We start from the raw sequence: 18452 nt of genomic DNA on the forward strand, positions 1-18452 counted from the left end.
TGAATTTCGGTGCCCATTTGAAATTGACTTTAAGAAGGCACCAGAAAAGGAATAGTGTACAGTGATGCATCCGAAGAAGTGGGTATTCACCCACGAAAGCTCATGCTCCTATACGTCTGTTAGTCTATAAGGTGCCACAGGACTCCTTGCTGCTTTTACAGATCCAGACTAACACGGCTACCTCTCTGATACTTGTACAGTGATGGTATTTTGTAGTTTCCTCCTGTTCTTTAAGTGCATTTTAATACAGGAATTATTGTTGTGCACAATAACATGGAGAGGACAAAGTGTATGGTGTGAACAATACAGCATGGGTGTTATACAGCCTGCCCTGGCCTTAGTGGAGGAATAGCACCTCCTTGTGGTTCCTGTGCAGAATTCATTGATACAACACTGAAAGCATGCACATGCTCCTTTGCGTTCTATCAATGAGATCCTTCAGGCGTCAGTTTCAACGTCGAAGCTCCGATTGACAGCAGGAATAATCTATACTTTTGATACATGTTGTAAATCACAGACATCAAAGATATTGAACAGCAATGAAGGGACATCCAGTGGGAAGAGGAGCCAAAGGGAGCTGCTGGAAGGCAAAGCACAGGGAACAAGGAAAAGAGAGGGACAGAGAGAGACGCAGGCACAGTGCAAGGGAAAGCTGGGAATGAGCGGAGCAGGGGAGGGGGAGAAGAGCCAGTGAGAGAATGATTGAATGCTCCTGCAGTTGAGAAACCCCAGGAGCAGCTGTGATGGGCATGGGGACAGCAGCCTGAGGAGACACCATAGTACTGTGAAACTGAGGCCCAGAGGCACCAAATCCGACTGCCCTCTCACTCGGGGATCTTCAGGTTATTTTGTGACAGAACAATGCCACGGCTTCAGTGAGCAGGGACAGCTCTACTGGCCTTGCGGTCCTTCCCACAGAGCTTCTGAGAGCAGAAGAGGCTCTAGGCTAGCCAGCGTAAATCGGAGGAAGGGGGAAGGCAGGGGCCTCAATATTCTGGCAGACAGCCAGACTTGAACTCCAGAGTAGCCCTGGAGCACTTCCCCTGGTGGGATTGTGCAGGGTTCAGCCCTGTGCCTCTCTTATCCAGTGTGTGTCCAACCTCCAGGGGAACTCCTGAGACACGCTGGGCTGTCCTGCCAGCAGGACATGGCACTGGGGCCTGCTGCTCTTTTTCAGACTCATGGGAACGTTCTCCAGCTGGCCCAGGGCCTGAAGGAAATAAGCAGCTTGACAAAAAGAAGCTGGGTCAAGCAGAGCCACGGTACAAAAGAAAGAAGCAATGAGTGGTGGGAAAGAAACCATTCTGAGGAGTTCTGTGGAAAAATTGGAAAGAGTCCAGCGGAGGGCAACAAAAATGATTAGGGGTCTGGAGCACATGACTTATGAGGAGAGGCTGAGGGAACTGGGATTGTTTAGCCTGCAGAAGAGAAGAGTGAGGGGGGATTTGACAGCTGCTTTCAACTACCTGAAGGGGGGTTCCAAAGAAGATGGATCTAGACTGTTCTCAGTGGTACCAGATGACAGAACAAGGTGTAATGGTCTCAAGTTGCAGTGGGGGAGCTTTAGGTTGGATATTAGGAAAAACTTTTTCACTAGGAGGGTGGTGAAGCACTGGACTGGGTTCCCTAGGGAGATGGTGGAATCTCCTTCCTTGGAGGTTTTTAAGGTCAGGCTTGACAAAGCCCTGGCTGGGATGATTTAGTTGGGAATTGGTCCTGCTTTGAGCAGGGGGTTGGACTAGATGACCTCCTGAGGTCCCTTCCAACCCTGATATTCTATGATCCTCTCCTCAGGGCATCAGCTCTCCCAACCATCAATGTGCAATCTCCAGGTCCTGTTAGACTCAGTGGTCGCTTCAGGTGGCTAGGAGACTGGGCCCTTCCTGCCGGAAGTCAACCTTGCCTTATTGATTGTAGCTAGAGGACAAAGTAGCCCTGTAAAGAACAACCATCCTATTCGCTGAAAAGACAGCACACATTCAGGAAGGCTTCTCAAATAGCCTGGATCCACCTCACCTATAACCACCAACCGACAGCCCACCTGCATCCCCAGTTATCTAGGAGCCTCTGTCCCATCCTGGCAGATGATGGCCTGGCCTCAGTTATTAAGGCTTCATCAACTCTTGGCTGGACTACAGCAATACAGTATACCTGGGCATGAAGCTGAGAGCTCATAGGCAGCTCCAGTTAGAACAGAATGCTGCAGCGCATCTCCTCAGCAACACAGGTTACTGCGAACGCAGGAGGATCTTGATCCCTGAGACACGCAATGGCCTGGGTCCAGGATATCGAAAAGATCTTCCAGAGCTGTGGGACAAACTCCTGTGGGACAATGGAACTCGCTAGTGTCAGGGTAAAGCTCATCTGTGCAGGAGACAGCGCTTTCTCAAAGGCTGGCCTGAGCCTGGAAAGCCCCCACCATCCCCAGAACTAAGGACAATCCCAGACCGCCTCACCTCCACTGAAAGGCACACTTCTTCAACTTTGCCTTCTCTAATGTAAATAAAGAGCAGCCCTACCAAAACAAAGCACTGCACTGCACAGACTTCTCCCCCTGAGGAGACGGTGAGAGAACAAACACTTAACAAATGTTAGTCACTGTGACCGAAAGCACCCCTGTATTCACACCCTACACACTGCTGTAATAATCGTGCAAAATAAGACTTGTTAGGTATCATCTAAAAATAACACACTGATCATCAATATTCTTGTGTAATGCATGTACAAAATATGTATTAAGAGTTATGAACATAAGCTGAAACTATGACTGCAATGTGTTTACCAGACAAGCCTGGGGAGGAGGTAACTGGTTTCTCAAAGACACAGGACAAGCTGATGCCTCTAGCCAGGTGTCATCAAAGTTTATTGGCCATCACCTGTCAAGTAGCCGTTCTTCAGCGAAGAAGTGGGGCAGGAACAGAGTGATCTGCATTTTTGTAAACCACAACAGGAACCCTCTTTCACTCTGAGACACCATGTCTCCTTTCTCACAGCTGGAATGAGCTTTATCCTGGGGTAGCCCTCAGGAAAATGCATTTCAACGGGTGACTGGACTATAAAAGGAAGGGGCAAAACCACCCTAGACACTCACTCTCTCTCTCTCTCTCTCTCCCTCTCCCCGTGCCCCCCTCTCTTTTACCTAAGAAGACAAAGGAACCAGCCCTTTGATTTTGGGGTCAGGGGGTGGATCCTGACCTGAGAATTTGGTCAGCTATGTTGCTGGGAACATGTGTAAGGATTCTACATCGAACCAAGTCTAGCTTGTTAAGTTTTAGGTACTAGGAAGTGTTTTATCTTTATTTCACTTGTAACCATTTCTGACTTTAATACCTTATACTTGTACTCACTTAATCTATCTCTTTGTAGTTAAATAAACTTGTTTTGTTTTTTAATCAGAATTAATCTAGTGTTACGTTTAAACTGAACTGCTTGATAACTCTGGCTAAAGAAGCAAACTGTCACCTGTTGACCTTTCCCTGGGCAATGGACCTCTATATCGGAACGGTCCAGGAGAGGGCCAGACAGTGCAGAACATACATTTTGGGGGGAAATTCCGGCCTGGGAGTGCATCGGGGTCTCCCTGCAGGTAATAACCCAGGCTGGTGGAAGCCAGAGTGTGGCTGGTGTGTTGCTGACAGGCTGCTGGGGTCCGAGTTGCTGAACCAGAGCTGTGACTATACACAGACACTCAGGGGATGACCTCCATGTTGGCAGGCTGTTTGCGAGCAGCCCAAATTGGGAGCTACAACAGCGGAGCATTTTGAGGCACCCTAGGTTGCAGGGCAGGCAGTGACACAGCCCCTCACTGGTCTGGATTCTTTTTCTTCAATGCTTAGCCGAAGGGTCAGCTGCAGTGCTCGTTTGCCATTTGGTCTGTTCCTGTGCAGCTGCAAGGGCTTGATGGGCCAAGAGTCCAACTTCAGGACAGACGCGATGCACCCATGTGATAGGGAGTCTGCCTCTGGGACACCTCCACCCCTCAGTTGGTGGAATTTTTTCCCGGATGTTACAAGCCACCCGGAGAATGGCATTTGCCGGAATGTCTGGTGACATGTCCAAAAAGCATAAGATGCCATCTGCAGACAATGGCCCCAGTAGTCTGTAGACCGGAGCAACCATAAACATCTGTGTTACGAAAGTTGTTCCACTTTATGCCCAATAAATGACTTTGGCATTTTGTGTGGAAAGACTCCCGTTTTCCCCAGTCTGAGAGACATACTATCCATGTTTTGCAACCGTGCAGCAGTACGGGGAGGATACAGCTTGAATAGATCCTGAACTTGTCGTCATGCTGAGATTATGTTGATTCCATATTAGCTGTAAACGACCCATGGCAGATGCTGCAATGCCAGTCCGGTGAAGAACCTCCATGTGAAAGTTGGAGGAACTGGTGAGTATAGAACCCACATAGCAAAATCTGGAGACTGTTTTGACAGTTTCATTGTTCAAAGAGATTGAAGTCACAGATCTGATTCTAGGTTTTGCAGCTTTGTCTTTGACCATGAAACATAGAGACCAACCTTGGCCGACTCCTCCTCCATTTGCTGGAGTGCCTTTCAAAACTTGTCAGGGCTCTATACTAGAAGAACGACATCATCAGCATAGTCAAGGTCTGAGAGCAAGAGATCACCGATCTTAATGCCTAGGGACTTGACGGAATGCAACATTAGGAAATCTATTGCCCAACAAAAGAGTGCAGGGGCCAAGACACAGCCCTTCCTGACACCAGACACTGATTTCAAATGTGCTGACATCTGATTCCCATGGTCTGGATTGCATCCCGGAATGTGACAATCACATCACTTACTGCACTGCTGGAAGGTGCTCAGATGCTACGGTGATGAGTGCAGTGTCAGAACCTCTAGAGAACAGAATTGAATTATTGCATCACCCAGTCCATTTCCTTCTGGCCAGTACAGGACTGTGCCTGCTGGGACACTTTCAAATGTTTTACCCAGTCGAGCTTTGTAAGTCCCCAGCAATGGAGTTTCTATCCACGGTCCCTGCATTCATCACAATGTGGGTTGGCCAGGCCAGCTTTCCAGAAGCTAGAAAATAGCCCAAATTCTTGGTGAAAACAGACACTGCACATTGGCACCTTCTCCAGTTCCAGGTCAGCTTCAGCTCCTGGTTCTAATCTTTAAAGCCGTCACTGGTCCAGATCACCCGCCGCGGCCACAGCCATGATCAATGCGTACTTTGTCTCTGATGGTTTTGAGGGAGAACATTCGGATGGCTTCATTCGCAGTGCAAGGACCTTGGCTGTGGAATTCCTTAGCATTGGACGTCAGGGTAAGTCAAGTCTTGCCACATTGAGGCATATGTTCCATCTCTTTGCTCAGACCTGCTCTCAGCAACTCCTGCTACAGGATGGCCCAGTAGTGACTTATCCTGGAGGCAAACAACAAGAGTAATCCTACTTCAGATTAAGAAAGCTGCAGAAAATGAAGGAGGGGTAGTGAACCTGGTCTGGTTGGATGAAAGTGAAACTATTCTGCCCCTAGATACCTGGGTAATAATAGACAGATGAGTAGAAAGGCAAATCTGGTGAGAGACGAGTCAGGTAATGACAAAATGCGTCTTTCCCAAATGTCAGCCCTTCCTGTTGAGCAAATTGTGATTTTCTGCTACATGCATTGTCTGCATCCACAACTTTTCTGGCTGGTGAGGTTTGCTGGAAATTGTGCTGGTGATATTTGAGGCTAAATAGAATCCAACTTGTTTGATCCCAGCTCTGTTGTTTCCATATGGAACATATGGGTAAACCAAGCAGATCTGCCTCAGAGAGTGGAGAGGGCTGCCGGAAATCTGAGAGGAGTGCTAGACTTTCACGAAGGGATTATCAGAGTCCAGAGGGTTTTCTCTGAGCACTAACAAGTGGCCATTATTAGTCATTTTTCTGAGTATAGCAGCTATTTTCACCAACACAGAAGAAGAAGAAAAATTAAAAATAATAACAACCTGTTGAACTCAGAGGAGCATCTTGCAGAAGCTCTTTGACATGAAATCAATAAAAGGCTATAAATAGATCATTACTCTTACAGCATTTGAATTATATAACTGGACCGGCTGTACAGGAAGAAACTGATTCAGTAACAGACAGAAGGGAGGCAGGGAAAACGTGGAGGTCATTGGGTGTTACATATACACTCAGCGAGACTAAGGAGAAAGCAGGATTTGAGCTGTGACTTTTGTAACCTTGTTACTTCACAAATGACGGCAGTGCTAGCAGAAACAAACTATTTAAAGGGACAACACACACACTTAATGAGTTTTGGTTGAATTTAGACCCAGTCAGACCTCTCAGTGAAAACTAATGATGATCTTCATTTTCATGACTCATCCGTTGGTGAAGTCAAGAAAGTGATGTCAGTGCATTGTTTGTGTGACTGTGTATGTCTAACAGGGGGTTGTGTAACGAAGGACAGCGGGTAAAAAGAGCATCTAGGGATACAAGGAACTGGTGAGAGAGTCCTGCAGGACGCAAAGTTAAAAATATTAGGGCCCGATCCTACCAACTCATCCATGACCAGCCATGTAGATCCATTGAGTGCATTCAGTCACAGCTTGTAAATTTAGGGCCCTGATTTAAACTCTTTAGAAAAGCTCTAAAGGACTGGCACAATATTTCATACTTTTAAGTTTCTGAAAACACTGTTCTAAAAGCCCAATGCCTTTGGGAACAGGGGACTGTAAGAGAGCAGTATGATTGCTCAGAGCTCCAGTATGAAACTGGAGAAAAGCCTGTTGAGAGTCTTCGGATTAAGTTTAGAGGCAAGGGCAACAGGGATGATGTCATGGTGGGCGTCTGCTATAGACCACCAGACCAGGAGGATGAGGTAGACGAGGCCTTCTTCGGACAACTAACAGAAGTTACTAGATCACAGGCCCTGGTTCTCATGGGGGTAAGGTGACCAGACGGCAAATGTGAAAAATCAGAACGGGGTGGGGGGTAATAGAAGCCTATATAAGAGAAAGACCCAAAAATTGGGACTGTCCCTATAAAATTGGGACATCTGGTCACCCTACCTGGGGGACTTCAATCACCCTGATATCTGCTGGGAGAGCAGTGCACAGACAATTCAGGAAGTTTTTGGAGAGTGTTGGAGACAACTTCCTGGTGCAAGTGCTGAAGGAACCAAGCAACTAGCAAGGGATGTGAAGGGTAACAAGAAGGGTTTTGACAGGTATGTTAGCAACAAGAAAAAGGTCAGGGGAAGTGTGGGACCCATAGGTGCCGAATTCTAATGGCACCAATGGGTGCTCGACCCCCCCCCCCACCCCTGGCCACATCCCAACTCCACTCCTGCCCTGCCTCTCCCGCCCCCATTCCAACCCCTTCCCCAAAGTCTCCGCCCCCTCCTTGCCCCTATTTGACTCCTTCCCCGCCTCTTTCCAAGCTCCTTTCCTGAGCGCGCCACGTTCCCGCTCCTCCCCCCCCCCAGAGCTTGCTACAGCTGTTTGGCGGTTGCAAGCGCTTGGATGGATGGGGGAGGAGCGGGGACGCAGCGCGCTCAGGGGAGGAGGCAGAGGAGGAGGTGAGGTGAGGTGATGTGGGGGGACGGGGCACGGTGGGGACCTTGGCTGCTAATTTTTCACTAATTTTTCCCCGTGGGTGCTCCAGCCTCAGAGCACCAACAGAGTCAGCGCCTATGGTGGGACTCTTACTGAATGGGGGAGGCAACCTACTGACAGATGATGTGGAAAAAGCTGAAGTACTCAATGCTTTTTTTGCCTTGGTCTTCGCAGACAAGGTCAGCTCCCAGACTGCTGCACTGGGCAACACAGTATGGGGAGGAGGTGAGCAGCCATCAGGGTGAAAGAACAGGTTAAGGACTATTTAGAAAAGCTAGACATGCACAAGTCCATGGGGCCGGATGCAATGCATCTGTGGGTGCTGAGGGAATTGGCTCATGTGATTGCAGAACCACTGGCCGTTATCTTTGAAAACTCATGGCGATTGGGGGAGGTCCCAGATGATGGGAAAAGGCAAATATAGTGCCCAACTTTAAAAAAGGGAAGAAGGAGAATCCGGGGAACTACAGACCAATCAGCCTAACCTCAGTCCTCAGAAAAATCATGGAGCAGGTCCTCAAGGAATCCATTTGAAGCACTTGGAGGAGAGGAAGGTGATCAGGAAAAGTCAACATGGATTCACCAAGGGCAAGTCATGCTTGACCAACCTGATTGCCTTCTATGGTGAGATAACTGGCTCTGTGGATATGGGGAAAGCAGTGGATGTGATATACCTTGACTTTAGCAAAGCTTTTGATATGGTCTCCCACAGTATTCTTGCCAGCAAGTTAAAAAAGTATGGACTGGATGAATGGACTATACGGTGGATAGAAAGCTGGCTAGATCGTCGGGCTCAACGGGTAGTGATCAACAGCTCGATGTCTAGCTGGCAGCCGGTGTCAAGGTCCTGGGGCCTGTTTTGTTCAACATCTTCATTAATGCTCTGGATGATGGGATGGATTGCACCCTCAGCAAGTTTGCAGATGACACTAAACTGTGGGGAGAGGTAGGGATAGGGTCCAGAGTGACCTAGACAAATTGGAGGATTGGGCCAAAAAAAATCTGATGAGGTTCAACAAGGACAAGTGCAGAGTCCTGCACTTAGGACGGAAGAATCCCATGCACTGCTACAGGCTTGGGACTGACTGTCTAAGAGGCAGTTCTGAAGAAAAGGACCTGTGGATAACAGTGAACGAGAAGCTGGATATGAGTCAGCAGTGTGCCCTTGTTGCTAAGAAGGCTAACGGCATATTGGGCTGCATTAGTAGGAGCATTGCTGGCAGATTGAGGGAAGTGATTATTCCCCTCTATCCGACACGGGTGAGGCCACATCTGGAGTATTGCGTCCAGTTTTGGGCGCCCCACTACAGAAAGGATGTGGACAAATTGGAGAGAGTCCAGTGGAGGGCAACGAAAATTATTAGGGGGCTGGGGCACATGATTTATGAGGAGAGGCTGAGGGAACTGGGGTTATTTAGTCTGCAGAAGAGAAGAGGGAGGGGGGATTTGATAGCAGCCATCAGCTACCTGAAAAGGGGTTCCAAAGAAGATGGATCTAGACTGTTCTCAGTGGTGGCAGATGACAGAACAAGGAGTAATGGTCTCAAGTTGCGATGGGGGAGGTCTAGGTTGGATATTAGGAAACACTATTTTACTAGCAGGATGGTGAAGCACTGGAATGAGTTACCTAGGGAAGTGGTGGAATCTCCATCCTTAGAGGTTTTTAAGGCCTAGCCTGACAAAGCCCTGGCTGGGATGATTTAGGTGGGGGTTGGTCCTGCTTTGAGCAGGGGGTTGGACTAGATGACCTCCTGAGGTCTCTCCATCTAATCCTATGATTCTATATTCATTAAGCTGGAAATCCTGAAGAAAGGGGTAGAATTTTTTCCCTGAACATAGGGTTACCATATTTCAATCCTGCGAAAAGAGGACACTCCACGGGGCCCCGCCCCAACTCCGCCCCCGGCCCCACCCCAACTCCGCCCCTTCCCCGCCCCACTCCGCCCCCAGGGTGACCAGAGGGGAGGGGGGAAAAAACAGCGGCAGAGCAAAAAAACAAAACAAAAATCCACCCCCCCACACCATTCTTCCTCCCTCCGCAAGCGCTGGAGGGAGGCCCGGGAAACGCAGGGGGAGCGCGGGGCTGGGGTGAGTGTAAGTCCAGCCTGGCCCCGAGCAGGCAGGACTCGGGCGGTACCTGGAGGGAGAGTAGCGGGGGGCGGCTGTTCGTTCTCCCCACCTGGGCAGCCGGACTCGGGAGCAGCCGCTGCTGCAGCTCCCACTGCCGTGGGGGGAGGAAGCGGCCATGGCGCTTGGCGGCTGCGGCTCTGGTGCCCGGGCCCGAACCCCCCGAGCCCGGGCCTGTTGCGGGGACCCAGCAGCGTGCATGCTGCACCCAGCCCCTGGCCAGTCGCGTCTGGGCTGGCTGCCCAGCTGGTGCTGCAATCCCGCAGCGGCCCCGGGGCGGAGGCATCGGCAGCCCAGCCCCATTTGTTCCCCTGCAGGACCCGAGCGGGACGGGGGCTGCAGTCTGCTGCCCCCACTCTGGGGCCGCCTGCAGGATTGCACCAGCTGGGTTCCCGCAGCAGGCCCGGGCTCAGGGGGTTCACGCCCCGGGCGCCAGAGCTGCAGCCGCAGAGCGCCACATGCTTAGCACTTCCCCTCGCGGCAGTGGGAGCCGCAGCAGTGGCTGCTCCCGAGTCCGGCTGCCCAGCTGGGGAGAACGAACAGCCGCCGCTTGGCCCCGGAAAGTTGGAGCCCGGGGAGGGGGCGGTCCCCTTACCATGCCTCCCTATTTTCCCGGACATGTCCTGCTTTTTGGAAATTCCTCCCGGACGGGGATTTGAGGACCAAAAAGCCGGACATGTCCACCCCCAGACAGGCCCCCAGGACTCCCACTCCCCATCCAACCACTCCCCGCCCCTTGACAGCCCCCCCCCCGAACTCCCGACCCACAACCCTCCCCCTGCTCCCTGACTGTGCCCTGGGACTCCCCTTACCATGCCCATGCCTGCTGGCTCCACGTGTAGGCAAAACACGCTGCGGGGGGGACTGTTTTTGTTGTTACTCCGGGCTGCAGGTGGAGGGGGAGCAAGGGAGGGGCTCTGGCTGTTGGAGGCCAATGGGAGCGGCTCAATCAGGCCCAGCCGCCCAATCAGCGAGGCCACACTCTGCATGGACGGGAGGGAGGTAGGAGAGGAGGAAAAATCCCGGACCTTTTAACCTTGTTACCAATTGCTCCCGGACGGCTATTTAAAGACGCAAAAGCCGGACATGTCCGGGGAAATACGGACGGATGGTAACCCTACTGAACATTGTCTTTCTATAACTTTGGGAGTCAAATCCTGCAGCCCCATTGGTTTCAGTGACAGTTTTTTCATAGATTCATAGATTCCAAGGCCAGAAGGAACCATTGTGATCGTCCAGTCTGACCTCCTGTATAGCACAGGCCATACAGCTTCCCCAAAATAATTCCTAGAGCATCATTTTTTAGAAAAATCTCCAGTCTTGATTTAAAAATTGTCAGTGATGGAGAATCCACCACAACCCTGGGTAAATTGTTCCAAGGGTTATTTACCCTCACTGTTAAAATATTTGTCTTATTTCTGGTCTGAATTTGTCTAGCTTCAACTTCCATCCATTGTCTTGTGTTATACATTGCTCAGCTAGATTGAAGATCCCATTATTAAATATTTGTCCCCATGTAGGTACTTATAGACTAACCAAGTCACCCCTTAATCTTCTCTTTGTTAAGATAAATAGGTGTAATTCCTTGAGTCTATCACTTTAAGGCAGGTTTTCTAAACCTTTTAATCATTCTGATGGCTCTTCTCTGAACCCTCTCCAATTTGAATTGTGGACATTGGAACTGGACACCGGATTCCAGCAGAGGTTGCAGCAGTGCTAAATACAGACGTAAAATAACCTCTTTACTCCTACTTGAGATTCCCCTCTTTGTGCATCAAGGGATCGCATTATTCCTTTTGGCCTCAGAGTCACACAGGGAATTAAGGTTGAGCTGATTCTCTACCACAGTCCTCAAACTGTTTTCAGAGTCACCGCTTCCCAGGATAGAGCCCTCCATCCTGTAAGTGGGGCCTACACCCTTTGTTCCTAGATGTGTACGTTAACATTTAGCCATATTAAAGCGCATATTCTTTGCTTGTGTCCAATTTACCAAGCGATCCAGATTGCTCTTATCAGTGACCTGTCCTCTTCATTATTTACTACTCCCCTAATTTTTGTGTCATTTGCAAACTTTATCAGTGATGATTTTATGGTTTCTTCCAGGTCACTGATAAAAATGTTAAATGGAATAGGGCCAAGAAACAATCCCTGCAGGATCCCACTGGAAACATACTGGTTTGATGGTGATTCCCCATTTACAATTATATTTTGAAACCTATCCATTAGCAGCTTTTAGTCCATTTAATATGAGCCATGCTAATTTTATATCTTTCTAGTTTTTTAATTAAAATGTCATGTGGTAACCAGTCAAATGCTTTACAGAATTCTAAAGATATTACATCAATATTATTACCTTTATCAACCAAACTTGTACTGTCATCAAACAAAGACGTCAAGTTAATTTGACAGGATCTATTTTCCATATATCGGTGTTGACTGGCATTCATTATTTGACCCTCCCTTAATTGTTTATTAACATTTGGCATTGTATATACTGGAGTAAACAAGTCTGAGTCATTCAGTTCAGGGGGATACAGGATTAAATATTTGAAAGAAATGAATAACTGAGGAGGGTTTTAAATACTTTTAGAAAGATTTTCAGAAACTGGTGAAAAGCAAGTCCATTTAAGGCATTTCTATGACTCCCATGACCCCAGGATCTGAGCCTTTCACATGCGGCAATGGCTGTATCTTTACAACTCCCCAGCGAAGCAGGGAAATGCCATTATTTCCATTTTACATATGGGCACAAAGATTTGCCAGAGGCAGAACAAACAATCTCCTGAATCCTAGGCTTGTGCCTGACCCCAAGGAAACTGCACCATTAATTCCCTCCATGGTCTGCTCCAGGAATGCCCACTGGGGCCCCTAGCCACCACTTCTCTCTGGAAAGGGACCCAGGTCCCACTCCCATCTGCCTGGGGTGTTAGGCCGCAGCCCCCTGCTCTGTACTGTGATTCTCTCCAGTTGCTCTGGCAAATATCCAGCCCCTGCTCCTTGGTTTCTCTCTAAGGACAATGACAGCGCTCTTACCAGAGACCAGACAGGGTCCTAAGCAGGGTACATTGATTCAAGGATAAACAGTGTTCAGAGGAGACATATAAAAAACAATAAAATAGTCTAAACACACACTAAATCTTAACAGCAGTGAAGGGCCCTGGTAGGTATCAGTCTTTCAGATCCCTACCCAATAGGAATATTGCCATCAGCCATAGAGTGACCAGATGTCCCGATTTTATAGGGACAGTCCTGATTTTTGGGTGGTTTTCTTATATAGGTTCCTATTACCCTCCACCCCCGTCCCGATTTTTTACACTTGGTGTCTGGTCATCCTAATTGGCCATGTCCAGCTTCCCATACAGGTATCATAACAGGCTTTTAAACAGCCAAAAGCACACTCAACAGTCATTCTGCACTTGCTCAGCCTGTTGTTGAACCGCTCCTTGCTGCTGTCAAGTTACCCCGTGTATGGCTGGTTAGTGACCGATCGGTAGCCGTCTGGAGTAGCCAGCTTCCACAGTGCAATCACCAAGCGCTTCTCCAGCAACAGGGCAGCTCTCATTCTTGTGTCCTTGCACCGCAGGGCTGGGGCGAGCTCATTACACAGTCCCCTAAGCGGGAGACACGGTGCGCTCGGGAGAGGAGGAGGCGGGGGGAGCTTGGCTGCCGGTAATTTTTCCCCATGGGTGCTCCAGCCCCACTGCACCCACGGATTCAGAGCCTATGGTCAGCACCTCTGTGAATGCCACAAGCAATCGCGTGTCATAGCTATTACGCATGGCAAGATCACTGTCACACTCCTTTTGCCTTTGCAGTTTAAGGAATAACTCCGCTGCCACTCGTGACGTGTTGGTCAGAGCAAGCAGCATACTGGTCAGCAGTGTGGGATCCATTCCTGCAGCACGAAAGAGATGGGGCGCGCAGTACCCAAACCATTGAAAGATGGTGCCAAATGTGGACGGAAGCACAGGGATTGCTGGGATGCGAAGTAGGGCCGGATCCATGTACCAGCATTCCAAGCAGGTGCTTGGGGCGGCAATCTGCAAGGGGCAGCAGTCCGTGTGTTTTTGCCGCTCCAAGCAGCGCGCTGAATTGCCGCCGCGGAAGGCGAGGGCAGTCCGTGTGCCGTTAGGGCGGCACATGCGTTTCCGTGGCGGCGGCAATTTGGCGGCAGCTTCTATGTTCAGCTGCCCGTGGCGGCAATTCGGCGGCTTCTGTCTTAAGGCTGAAGACAGAAGCTGCCACCAAATTGCCGCCACCGGGGAAACGTGCATGCCGCCCTAAAGGCACACTGACTGCCCCCGCCGTCCACGGCAGCAATTCGGCGCGCTGCTTGGAGCGGCAAAAACAGTAGAGCCAGCCCTGATGCGAAGCAATGCATAACGGGGCATTGGGACTGGATCCAGGATGTCCCGCAAACCCCTCCGCGTTCCCACAAGTCTTAGCGGCAGAAGAGGAAGAGTTGCTCTGTGGGATAGCTGCCCAGAGTGCACTGCTCCGAATACCACTGCAAGTGCAGCAAGTATGAACACGCTATTGCGCAGGCAGCTGTCAGTATGAACACAAAACAGCGGTTTTCCTTCTGCGCTCTCTGAGCAGCGCTGTAACTGCCGGCGCTGTAACTTTGCCAGTGTAGACGTGCCCTAAGCGAAGTCATGCATGGACATGTGACTTGCCCATGTGACTCCAGACACCATCTTGCTACCGGTAATTTTCCATTAGCTGTGCTGAGGGCTTTGTTTGAAACCAGGGGTTTCCCTCCACATGGCAGAAGCTATAAAAGGCCCTGGAAAGGCCACTGCATCTCTTTCCTGCTCCAGCCTCCGGACTATGGACTTATACTAATGGGAGCATTTTAACCGAGGACCTTCCAATGATATGGAAGCAACCAGAGACTTGACTTAAGTCAGCAGTTTATTCCATCACTGCTCCAAGCCTGAACCAAGAACTTTGCAATTACTGTATGTATTTGATTCCTTTAACCAATTTTAACTCTTACCTTTCTTTCTTTTTATGAATAAACCTTTATATTTTAGATACTAAAGGATTGGCATCAGTGTGATTTTTGGGTAAGATCTGAGTTATATATTGACCTGGGTGTGTGGCTGGTCCTTTGCGATCAGAAGAACCTTTTATTTGATTAAATTGGTTTTAAAGAACCACCCATCTTTAAGTCTAGTGTTTTTGGTGGCGATACAAGGACTGGAATAGCCAAGGACCTACTTTTCTGACTTCTTGTTAGCCAGTGTGGCGAAATAGAAGTTTACTGTTGTTGCTGGTTTGGTATATCTTATGGGAGAATAACCACCAGTTTTGGGGTGTGTCCGTCCTATTTTTCAGCAGTTTGACCTGAATTTGGTATTCTCAGTTGTGACCCACGTAGGCATGATTACACTGACACACAGTTTATGTTCCAGCAAAGCTGTCTCTTGCTGAGGCGGGGGGGGAGGGGAGGGTAACACATTGGCTTGTGGTTCTGGGTGCCCCAAGACAGTGTCATAGTGGTGTTGGGGAATTTGCATTAACCACCCTCAGCGAGTCCCCAGGAAATCCACTTAGCAAGCCAGGACCCCGAAATCACACTTAACACTTATTGTCCCCAAAGTCCATGCATGTCTGGCACATTTCAGTATAACACCCTTTGAAGTCCTCTTGCTTACCACCTCTCATAGCTGAGGCTAGTGTCTGACCCACTTTCTTCCCGCACACTAGGGTTGCCAGGCATTCGGTTTTCGAATGTAACGTCCTGTCCAAAAGGGACCCTGGCAGCTCTGGTCAGCACTGCTGACCAGGCTGTTAAAAGTCCAGTCAGTGGCACAGCAGGGCTAAGGCAGGCTCTCTGCCTGGCTACGCGCGTCTCCCGGAAGCAGCCGGCATGCCCCTGTGGCCCCTAGGCGCAGGGGCGATCAGGGAAACACTGCGCGCTGTCCCCCGCCCTGAGCACCGGTGGAAACTGCAGCCAATGGTAGCTGGGGGGGCTGCACCTGCAGGCACAGGCAGTGTGCACCACGCAGAGCCGCCTGGCCGCCCCTGCGCCTAGGAGCTGGACTGCCGTCCACTTCTGGGAGCCGCGCAGAGCCAGGGCAGGCAGGGAGCCTGCCTTAGCCCCGCTGTGCCATGGACTGGGAGGCACCTGAGGTAAGTGCCGCCCATCTGGAGCCTGCATCCCGAACCCCCTCCCAAATCCCAACCCCCACCCCAGGTCGGAACCGCCTCCTAGAGCCCGCACCCCAACACCCTCCCCCAGCCCTGAGCCCCTCCCGCACCCCACTCCCTCCCGGAGCCAGCACCTCATACCTCCTTCCATACCCCAACCACCCACCCCAGCCCTGAACCCCCTCCTGCCCCCCAAACCCCTCATCCATGACCCCACCAGGGAGCCCGCACCCCCTCCTGCACCCCAACCCCCTACCCCAGCCCAATGAAAGTGACTGAGGGTGGGGAGAGTGAGCGAGTGATGGAGGGAGGGGGGATGGAAAGAGTGGGGGCAGGGCCTTGGAGAAGGGACGGGGTCTCAGAGAAGGAGTGGGTCCTTGTGGAGGGGGTGGGGCAGGGCCAGGACAAGAGTGTTCGGTTTTGTGGGATTAGAAAGTTGGCAACCCTACCGCACACATTTAACCTGATATTAGTCTACAGATCCAGAAGTATGTTGTCCAGGAGACCTTTTCCTCAAGCAGAGCTGCTCCCAATGGGCTTAGAAGAGAATAATGGGGGCTGAAAGTTGCAAAGGAGTTTAGTTAGGAGGTAATCCAAGGGCCATTGACATCTATGATCTTTGGATCGGGTTCATGTTTAACAGGAGGCATGAGAAAGTTTGGAGTTATGTATTGCAATCCTTTCTTCATGCAATAGGATTCTGAGGATGAAATGAACCACATCTAGATCAAGAACTCAGTAAACGTGTTCCTACCACCCCACAATCTTGCAGACAGAAGGAAAAAAAGGTTGATTTTTTAAAGGGATAATTTTCATAGCTATCAGGCATATGCCAACTAAAACACAAGCCACTTCTCAAAATTGAACTTGAGCTGCAAAGATCTTGTTGGATATCATCCAATGACAGCAAAACAATGAAGAGAGAGCTGGAATGAAGTGCAGGATAAACAGGCCTGTAGCCACAATAGTCTGAAGATTAATGGGATTTAGAATGAAACATTGTCACAAATCTCAGTTTTCCAGTAACTTGGGTTACAATAACAATGATTTACTCTTGCATATTATGTTAACTTTTGACTGAAACTTCTGCCAATTTCAGTTTCTCTATCTTTACAATATTTTCACACACACACACACAATCTTGCAAACTCCCTTATCTCAGTTGTCATGCAGAGACAAGGTAGGAGCATGCTACCTTCAGCACATAGCTCACTGCCATTCTCACAGGAGCTGCCTTTGTGGAGATAATAGGAAGGGGATAATCAACGCAGAACCAAACAATCACTTATCTCTAGGCTCCCCCCTCTGCTGGCACAGGGGGCTCCCCACAAAATACACTTACCATTTCTCAAGTAGCTCTACTAATTACTGAGCTCTAGCGATACACTTTTCATTTGCCTCTCGACACAAAGAGAGATTAATTATCTCCAAGGAATTTCTCAGTTTCTTTCACAGAAGAGCATCATTCAGCAAATGTGGGGGGGAGGGAAGGGGGGTGTTTAATAGGTAGGATTCATCATACAGCAAATGCAGTGCGGGGAGGGGTTAATAGGTTGCATTCATCATATGGCAAATGCAGTGCTGAGGGAGGGACGTGGGGGTGGTGTTAATAAATTGCTTTCATTATACAGCAAAAGCAGTCCAGGGAGGGTTAACCAGTTGCATTCTAGCCCCAATGACCCATTGCTTGTGTAGCTCACACCTGCCAGCCCTGTGCATTTTTGCACTGCCTGTCAAGTGATGCAGCTACTGAATGTTGCTTAAATTTAACCTACATAAAGGAAAATTAAGTTTCTCTAAAAATGGTGTGACTGAATTGCTGAAAAAACACCCAAACTGACCAAGGCCCCAGTGAGATTTGAACTCACGACCCCTGGTTTACTAGACCAGTGCTCTCACCCCTGAGCTACGGAGCCTCTTGGTATGGTGTGCTTTTCCCCTAACAAGAGTGTACAATAATCATTTTTCATCACTACATTCTATGCAGTTGCACAAAACCCAGGCTGACTGAGCTTTTACTGTGTTACAGTTACATTTTAAACCACACTGTCCTTTACTATACTTTTACCAGTTTGCCTGGTACTGAAGTTAGGCTTACCGGTCTGTAATTGCTGGGATCACCTCTAGAGCCTTTTTTCAAAAATCGATGTCACAGTAGCTATCCTCCAGTCATCTGGTACAGAAGCTGATTTAAATTGTAGGACTGGAAGGGACCTCAAAAGGTCATCTAGTCCAGTCCTCTGCACTCATGGCAGAATTAAGTATTATCTAGACCATCCCTGACAGGTGTTTGTCCAACCTGCTCTTAAAAATCTCCAATGATGGAGATTACACAGCCTCCCTAGGCAATTTATTCCAGTGCTTAACCACCCTGACAGTTAGGAAGATTTTCCTAATGTCCAACCTAAGCCGCCATTGCTGCAATTTAAGCCCATTGCTTCTTGTCCTATCCTCAGAGGTTCAGAAGAACAATTTTTCTCCCTCTACCTTGTAACAACCTTTTATGTACTTGAAAACTGTTATCATGTCCCCTCTCAGTCTTCTCTTTTCCAGACTAAACAAACCCGATTTTTTCAATGATCCTCATATGTCAT

The 18452-nt window shown here is 49.3% G+C and overlaps 1 non-coding gene across 1 annotated transcript; it reads right to left on the reverse strand.

Annotated features, from left to right (window-relative positions):
• Positions 1-17701: 17701 nt before the first annotated feature.
• On the reverse strand, positions 17702-17774 carry TRNAT-AGU. Its single transcript has one exon. It is a non-coding gene; the product is annotated as a tRNA-Thr (tRNA).
• Between the last annotated feature and the right edge of the window lie 678 nt (positions 17775-18452).

The sequence above is a fragment of the Terrapene carolina genome, unplaced genomic scaffold (genome assembly GCF_002925995.2).
Source record: "Terrapene carolina triunguis isolate 2854851 unplaced genomic scaffold, T_m_triunguis-2.0 Scaffold449, whole genome shotgun sequence".
In the NCBI taxonomy this organism is placed as follows: domain Eukaryota; kingdom Metazoa; phylum Chordata; order Testudines; family Emydidae; genus Terrapene; species Terrapene triunguis.